Genomic DNA, 8,583 nt, shown 5'->3' with positions numbered 1-8,583 from the left:
AATGAATGAGTGAAAGCCCAAAATCTCTGTAAATGTTTATGAAAATTAATAAAATATAATTATAGAAAAAAAATCTACAAACAGAACCTGTAGAAAAAAAAATCAGGAAAATTGTGCGTCAGAGTTGTACCCTTCCCCCATACTTATTCATTTGTAGACTAAACAAATAATCCTAGAATCTGACTGTATGAAGAAGAATACAACAGCAGGATTAGAGGGTCATTCAATAAGTGTAGTATGCTGAAAGTAAAGAGGGCTCCAAAATCTGACAACAAAGACTAAAGCTCTCAGTATGGTTTATGTTGCTGCTAGAGGTTGAAGTTGTCTATGACTCATAGCAACCCTGTGGACCCAGCCCTCCCCTGTGCCATCCTCATGATCCTTGATAGTCTTGAGCCCATTATAATCACTGTGTCAAATTGTCTTGTTGAAGGTATTCCCCTCTCTCTCTACCTCAATAAAAATCCTCACAATTAGACCAATAAGCAATATCATGATAAGATTGAAATATTATGATAGAGAACACTGCAATTGTCAAGAATTTTCTTTTACCTGGATCCACAATCTGCACCCATAGAAGCAGTACTCAAGAAATCAAGTTGATACAATACATTGGGAAAATATAATGCCAAGGATCTTTCTAACATGTTAAAGAGCAAAGATGGTACACCTGATCCAAATCACTGTATTTGCCATCACCTTGTATGCATGTGGATAAAGTGAATAATAAAGAATACTTAACAGTTGATGCTTATGAATTATGGTGTTTCTAAGAATATTGAATATAGCATAGACCATCAGAAAAACAAATGAATCTGTCTTGGAGGAAGTATAGCCAGATCTCACCCCAGCAGCAGGGGCAAAGTTTAATAGGACAGGAAGCAATAAATGTTGGAGAGCATGTGGAGAGATAGGAACTCTCATGCACTGTTGATGGGATTGTAAAACAGTGCAAGCACTCTGGAAGGCAGTTTGGTGTTTCCTCAAAAAGCTGAACATAGAGATTCCATGTGATCCAATTATTTCACTCCTAGGAATATACCCCATGGAGATTAGAACCAGGACACAAACCGAGATTTACACACCAATGTTCATAGCAGCATTACTTACAATCACAAGAACATGGAAACAGCCCAAATGTCCAGCCACAAAATAATTACTACATAATTTGGGAAAGACTGGAGGGCACTATGCTGAGTGAACTAACTCATTCTCATGAGGCTAAATATTGTATAGGAACTTTATTGTAATAAACAGAAGGATCACTAGCAAAATTTGCATGGGATTCAAGGGGAGAAGAGGTAGAAACCAAGAGAGAAGGGTGAGCAGGGAAGGAAATCAAAGGGTCACACAATTTGGTGGGTGGAAGGGGACATAAAAATGGGAAAGATCTGCAGACATCTGGAAAGATAGGGCAATGATGGGTATGTTTTAATGGTGAATGATTTTATAACACATAATGAGTGAAAATGACTGTATGAAACATAAAGATAGTATGAAACACAATGTATATTAACTTTACATGCAAACCAACGTAATATTCAAAATAAATTAAAAAGAAGCAGCAATGGAGAGACTTTGTCTCATAAATTATTTACATGATATCAAGATGACACAACCCTGCTCGCTGAAACTGAGGAGGACCTCATGCACTTACTGCAGAGGGTCAAGGACTGCAGCCTTCAGTATGGACTGAGGCTCAATATCAAGAAGACAAAGATTCTCACCACTGGACCAATTGGCAGCATCAGGATGGATGGCGAAGAGATTGAGATTGTTCACAGCTTTAGTTTGCTCAGTTCCATGGTCAACACTCTTGGCACCAGCAGCCAGGAAATAAAAAATCGTATTGCGATGGGAAAGTCTGCTGTTAGGGACCTCTCTAAAGTACTCAAGAGCAACAGTGTCTCTCTGGAGACTAAGGTGCGCCTGATACAGGCCATGGTTTTTGCAATCACTTGTTATGCAACAGAGAGTTGGACAATGACTAGAGAGGATAGAAGGAGAATTGACGCCTTTGAGCTGTGGTGCTGAAGAAGAGTATTGAATGTACCCTGGACTGCCAAGAAAACAAACAGATTCATCCTAGAGAGGGTTAAACCAAGCTACTCCTTGGAGGCAAGGACTCTGGGGCTTTGTCTGACATACTTTGGACATGTTGTAAGGAGAGACGGGTCCTTGGAGAGGGACATCATGCTTGGTAGGGTAGAGGGACAGTGCAGAAGGGGAAGACCCTCTATGAGGTGGATTGATTCAGTGACTGGGGTAATCAGGATGGGTGTGTCAGAGGCAATGCGATTGGCACAGGATAGAGCAGGGTTTAGGGCTGTTGTACATAGGGTCGCTATGAGTCACAAACAACTCGACGGCACATAACAACAACAACAACACCAAGAGGGGTCAGTTCCTGGAGAAGGACATCAAGATCGATAAAAGTAGACGATCAGTGAGAAAGAAAGAGGAAGATTCTCAATGAGATGGATCGACAATGGTTTCAAACACAGCAACAATTGTGGAGTTAGGGCCAGGCAGGGTTTCATTCTCTTCTACACAGTGTGTCTTTGAGTGGGAAATGACTCAACCCCACCAAACAATAGCAACCCATTCTTACTATTAAGTGTGATCAAGACCAGCAGCAGCAGCACCAACCTTGTTATAAGCACAGAATTTCATACTCTACATTGTTGTTGTTGTTGTTGTAGATTGCCTTCGAGTCAAGCAGGACTCACAGCAACCCCATGAACAAAAGGCCTAAAGCACCTCTACAACTATAGACATTTATCAAAGTTCATACAGTTTCTGGAGGCATGTTATTTCTGGATGCCACTTCTGCTTCCAAACCTGTCATAGTATGTTATTGTTGTTATATGCCATTGAGTCACCTGTGATACAGCAACCCTGTATACAGCAGGTCTGAACCCTTCCCTGTCCTGAGCCAGTCTCACAAATTCTGACACACCAACCCCCATTGCCCCACTTACTTTATCAATCCATTTCATCCAGAGTCTCCCTCTCCTGTGCTGTCTGTCCAACCTTCCAAGCATGATGTCCTTCTCCAAAGACTGGTCTCTCCTGGCCACGTGCCCAAAGTAAGTGACGCAGAGCTTCAAAATCCTGGCCTCCAAGGAGAGACTTGGTTTCATCCTCTCTAAAACAGACTTACTTGTTTTCTTGGCAGTCCATGGTATGTTCAAGACTCTTCTTTAGCACCACAACTCAAAGGCAGCTCTTCTTCTTTTGTCATCCTTAGTCATTGTCCAACTCTCTGAAGCATAACAAGTAATTGAGTAGACCATGGCCTACATTAGGAGCACCTTTGTATTTAAACTGACATCGTTTCTTTTCCGCACTCTGGAGAGGTCCATGACAGCAGATTTTCCCAATCCAGTTCATCTTTTGATTTCCTGACTGCTGGTGTTAAGAGTGTTGATTGTGGATCCTAGCAAGATGTCCATTCTTACATCTGAGTGAGCTCTTACATCTGCTGCTTCCCTTTTATAAATAGTTTTGTGATTACATCATTAAGGCCACACAGATACTCCAAGATAATTTATTGTTTTTGTTAGGCGCTGTTGAGTTGGTTCCATCTCATAGTGACCCTGAGAACTACAGAACAAAGCATTGCCCGGTCCTGGGTCATCCTCACAACCATTGCTGTGTTTCAGCCCATTGTTGCAGCTACTGTGTCAATGCACCTTGTTGAGAATTTTTAGCTGATACTCTTCTTTGTCAACTATGATGTCCTTCGACAGAGACTGATGCTCTCTCTGGGTAACATAGAGTATGTGAGACTAGGTCTCAGCATCTTCATGTCTCAGGAGCACTCTGCATGTGCTTCTTCCAAGGCAGAGGTGGTGGTTCTTCTGGTAGTCCACCATGTGTTTAATATTCTTCACCAACACCGCAATTCAAAGTCACTAGTTCTTTTTCAATCTTCCTAAGGTGTCATTTTGAAGACAAAGCTGTGTCTCACTCAAGCCAGAGTATTTTCTGTCTCCTCAGGCACATGAAACCTGGAGAATCTAAGCTGCTGGTTTTGAAGGTAAAAGATGAGATCAAGAGCCAAAAGGAGTCAGATGTTGGAAGATGAAAAAGCCATTCTTCTCTGGAGTGTTCAGACAGAATGCAGCCCTGTGGGTTCAGTTTAAATTCCCAAACTTCACAAGGATAAGAATAAATTTATAGTAATTTGTTACAGCAGCAAGGAAGTTAATACATTATTCTTACAGCATATTTCTCTCTGCTGAAACACGTGCTCCACAAGTCAGTACTTTCTTTTTAACAGAATTTGTATCTGTTTTTATGAGAAATATATGTTAGCTCAAAGATACTTCTCTAGGTACAATAATAATGTGACATATTCAATAAATGTCAGTAGAATAAATTATCAAGTTGTTGTTGGTGGTGGTATTATGTGCCGTCAAGTCGCCTGCAACTCAAAGCAACCCTATGTACAATAGCTCTGAATCTTGTCCTATTCTGAGCCAATCTCATGGTTTCTGACATACCAACCCCTATATCTCCCATTACTGTGTCAATCCATCTCCTCCTAGGTCTTCCTCTCTTGTGCTGTCCTTCCATCTAACATGATGTCCTTCTCCAAGGACTAGTCTTTCCTGGCTACATGCCCAAGGTATATCAGACAGACCTTCAAAACTGGAGAGCAGTATGCTGTGTGAACTAACTCAGTCTCACAAGGACAAATATTGTATAAAAACATTATTGTAGAATGAATATAAGGATCCAAGGAGGGGGTGGAAGCAGAGGGATGAGGATGTGCAGGGGGAGGGGGAAATTAATCATGGAATTGTACAATTTGATGGGTGGGGGTGAGGGAAATTGGAAGAATCTGTTCTGCAAAACAATGTATTTGAATTTTGTAAATAAACTAGTATAATAATTTTTTTTAATTGGAAAAAAAATCCTTGCCTCTAAGGAACAACTTGGTTTCACTCTCTCCATGACAAACCTGTTTGTTCTCTTGGTAGTCCATTCCATGGTATGTTCAACACTCTTCTCCAGTGTCACAACTCAAAGGCATTGATCTTTCTTCTGTCATCCTTAATTCATTGTCCATTTTGATCAGGGATATCTTGGTCTCTAGATTGACATTGCTCTTTAGCACTCTGGAGAAGTTTCTCACAGCAAATTTTCCTAATACAATTTATTGTTTGATTTCCTCATTGCTGGTACCAAGAGTTGATTATGGGATTTTAATTGTTGATTGCTGTGAAATTGTTGATTCTATGAACCAAGTTGAAATTGTTAACAATCTGAATCTCTTCTCCATCTATCAGAGTGCTGTCAAATTGACCCAGTGGTGAGAGTCTTTGTCTTCTTGATGTTGAGTTTCAATCCATTTTGAAGACTGTAGTCCTTGGCTTTCTGCAGCAAATATTTCAAATCTTCCTCTGTTTTGGCAACCAAAGTTGTATCATCTGCATAATGCAGATTGCCGACAAGTCTTCCTCCAATCTTAATGCCACATTCTTTCTCATGTGTGGTATAGAGCACCTCTCGATTCTAGAGTTGTGTTGTTGTTTGGTGCAGTCAAATAACTCATAGCAATCATATGAACAACATCTCTGACCCTTGTCCTATCCTGAGCCAACCTCCCCATCTCCACACATATGACCCCATTGCTGTAGTCACTTTGTCATTTCATCTTGTCAAGGATCTTCCTGTCTTGTGCTGACCCTTTACCTTTCTGAGCATGATGTCTTTCTCTAAAGACTGGCACCTCTTCACAACGAGTCCACAGTATGTGAGATGGAGTTTCACCTCCAAGGATCACGCTGGTTTCTTGCCAACCTATGGATTCTAGAGACAGTGCCTGTATTAATGGAGCCTCAGATCAAATGGTGTTTTGTGGCAGCTGTCACAACCATCCACTCACAATGACATTAATGCCACCTACACTTTTTCCACAGGGCTGTTGTTTCCTCCTTCCCTCAGTGCCAACTTAAACACACACACACACACACACACACACACACACACACGACAGCACATGATTACATTTCCAACTTCATGGAAAAAATGGTGTTTCGCTATTAGGTACTATTTTACATCCAACTGCAAATTCATGGTTTTAAATTCATCTTCTTTTATGAACCCATGAGTTAGGATTGGACCCAGGACTAGAATTATAGAGCTAAGGGCAGGAAGAGATGGGTGAACTGAAAAGGATAGAAACTAAAGAGAATTTTATCTAAGATGAATAATTATTTTATTCCTCCTCTCTGGAAAAAAAAAAGGTTAGGGAAACAATGAAAAGATTCACCCACAGAACAATCCTAGAAAGAGCACAGGATCTGTACAAGGCTGAAAATTCATTTCTCCTTATATAACCAAGCCCCCTGTGTAGATGGGCCACCCTGTATCTTGTGAGGACAATTACAGGCAAACTGATTCTTGCAGCTCTTATAGTATAGATAATACCCAGAACAAATGTGACCAGAACTCAAATGATGCAAGAACAAAAGCAGGCACAATTCTCAACAACAACAACAAAAAAAAAAAACATACAAAAAGTAATCACACAAATTGTGGAGAGTAAAAGCCAAATTTTAGGCTGGACCCAGGCTGCCTGAGCCATACAAAGTCCATGCTGTTCATAACTCTAGAGACAGGACAAGCACTGGGGACTAAGGCCCTGTGATCACATCCTAATGGAACAAGTTTCTACTGAAAGAACAAAGAGAATGAAGACACAAAGGTGGCTCACCTAAAGACTGACCATGCTGCTGTTATACTGTGCTCAGCCTTGACGGGGCACAGGCTCCAGCTACACTCAGCATCTCTGCCACTCATCCTGCCCAAGTCTGTAACAGATTCAGCACAGGAAAAATGTAAGGAACATAGATCAGAGAGAGAGGGGATACAGTTAGAGTGAGGAGGAGATCCTGGTGGGCAGGGGTGGGTTAGTCCTATTAGGTCTTCACATTATGCTAATAAGAATTCAGACACCAATTGTGAAAACAGAAGTCAGAGGCTCTGGAATCACAAAGTGAAGTGTGAACAAATCTTGCATCAGTCAGTCCCACATAAGAAAGCAGTTCACACTACAGAAGAATCACAAAGAAATTCAAGTCAGTCACTGCCAAGCATTGGTACTCTAAACACCCTACTACAATCTCAAAACGTCCAAATCCAAAGAATCATCATCACACTTTCGTACCCTCCTCTCTCAGTCTCTCCCCCATGTCAGGTCGTCCAGGTTCTCACCTACAGAAGCCATGAGAGGCACATCAGGGTTATTGAGTGCCGCTATCATCTGGGGGACAAAACCAGAATCTGCTCAGAGCCCACATGGAGGAGAATTATTGAGTGAGAGGGCTCCCCCCTGGGTTCCTGTCTACATCAGCCCCCCTCCCTCCATACTTTAACTTGCTGCTTGAGTGTAGCTCTCCTCTGTGGGAAGAAAGCATTTTCTGAGAGACTGGGGAGAAAGCAAGACCATGAGGTCCCGAAAGCGTGAACTAATCGTGGACTCCAGAGAAGTTTCTAGAACTACAACTGCAAGTCCACGAGGAAACATGTGCAGAGACAGGATTAACAATTCTCCTGGAAGTCTGTCCTTAGCAGGAGCCTTCCCCTGTGACCTGTCATTATTAGGAAACAGGTCTCTATCACTGGAATCAATAAGGTGAAAGACTCCCCTTGCATTTTCAAATCTGCTTTACAAAGTGTCATCATTAGCATCCAGGGTCCCCAACTGGAACAGTGTATGTGTGGATCATTATTGTTGTCATGAGAACCAATCCATAGCTCACCCTTCAGCAGATTTTCAGAGGCAGTAAATCACATTGGAGGAGAGTGCCCATCCTTCTCCCACAGGTAGCTAGTAGATTTGAACCTGCTATGTGCCTTTGGATTTGCAGAGCACTTTCTTACTACCAGGCCACCCCTTGTAATAAAAGGGAAGACAGCAGATCTTCTACATGGGACTGGAAAGCCCTCAGTGAGACAAGAAAACTCAGACCCCTTCTGATCTCTACCTGAGCTCTTCTTCCTCCAGATCATAGCTCCAACCACCACAGTGAGAACAATCACAGCTCCAAGGGGAACCGCAATGATAATTCCCATGGTGGAAGAGTTAGCCTGGAACAAGAAGGAGGTGAGGAGCCCAGATTGCCTAAAGAGCTCCAGAAGAGCCCCTGTGTTCCCCCAAAATAAACACTACCCCCTCTCCTTACCCTGTCTCAAGATCTGGGGCTCTGGCACCCTCTCGTGCTACACATGGCATGTGTATCTCTGCTTCTCTCCAGAGGGCACAGTCACAGCTGCCCACTTGTAAAAGGTCCCATCCCCTGCAGGTCTGGTTTCCACAAGCTCCATGTCCTGAGTCTGGTCTTCCCCATCCCGTTGCCAGGTCAGGGTGATCTCTGCCAGGTAGAAGCCCAGGGCCCAGCACGTCAGTGTGATTGCATAGTCACAGATGGGGTGGTGAGTCATGTGTGTCTGTGGAGGCACTGAGGGGGAAGGGTCAGAAAATTCAAGAACTTTCCATTACCTCCCATCAGTCACTTGAACAGTTTTCATGTGATCATCTTGAGAACGGAGGAGAAAATTAGAGGTGGA

At 42.4% G+C, this 8,583-nt stretch overlaps 1 pseudogene; it reads right to left on the bottom strand.

The window, feature by feature from the left end:
• Positions 1 to 8,583, bottom strand: part of LOC102843593 — a 23,770-nt pseudogene that overhangs the window by 7,885 nt on the left and 7,302 nt on the right.

This window comes from Elephantulus edwardii, unplaced genomic scaffold (assembly GCF_000299155.1).
Source record: "Elephantulus edwardii isolate Elephantulus edwardi_28Jun2011 unplaced genomic scaffold, EleEdw1.0 scaffold00184, whole genome shotgun sequence".
NCBI classification, from domain to species: Eukaryota; Metazoa; Chordata; class Mammalia; order Macroscelidea; family Macroscelididae; genus Elephantulus; species Elephantulus edwardii.
The sequence above is the reverse complement of the archived record's forward strand: the minus strand, read 5'-3'. Positions and strand labels throughout refer to the sequence as shown.